We start from the raw sequence: 531 nt of genomic DNA on the forward strand, positions 1-531 counted from the left end.
CCCATAACCATACCGACCATGGCATCCTGCCCCATAACCATTCCAGCCATGGCATCCTGCCCCATAACCATACCAGCCATGGCATTCTGCCCCATAACCATTCCACTCATGGCACCCTAACCCATAATCATAGCAGCCATGATACCCTGACCTATAGTCGTAGCAGCCATGGCATCCTGCACCATAACCATACCAGCCATGACACCGTAACCCATATTCATAGCAGTCATGACACCCTAACCCATAACCATACCAGCCATGGCACCCTAACCCATAATTATGGCAGCCATGACACCCCAACCCATAATCATAGCAGCCATGGCATCCTAACCCAAAATCATAGCAGCCATGGCACCTCAATCCATAACCATACCAGCCATGGCACCCCAACCCATAATCATAGCAGCCATGCCATCCTAACCCATAATCATACCAGCCATGGCATTCTGCCCCATAACCATACCAGCCATGGCACCCCAACCTATAATCATAGCAGCCATGGCATCCTGCCCCATAACCATACCAGCCATG

This window comes from Pyxicephalus adspersus, chromosome 8 (assembly GCF_032062135.1).
Source record: "Pyxicephalus adspersus chromosome 8, UCB_Pads_2.0, whole genome shotgun sequence".
Taxonomy (NCBI): domain Eukaryota; kingdom Metazoa; phylum Chordata; class Amphibia; order Anura; family Pyxicephalidae; genus Pyxicephalus; species Pyxicephalus adspersus.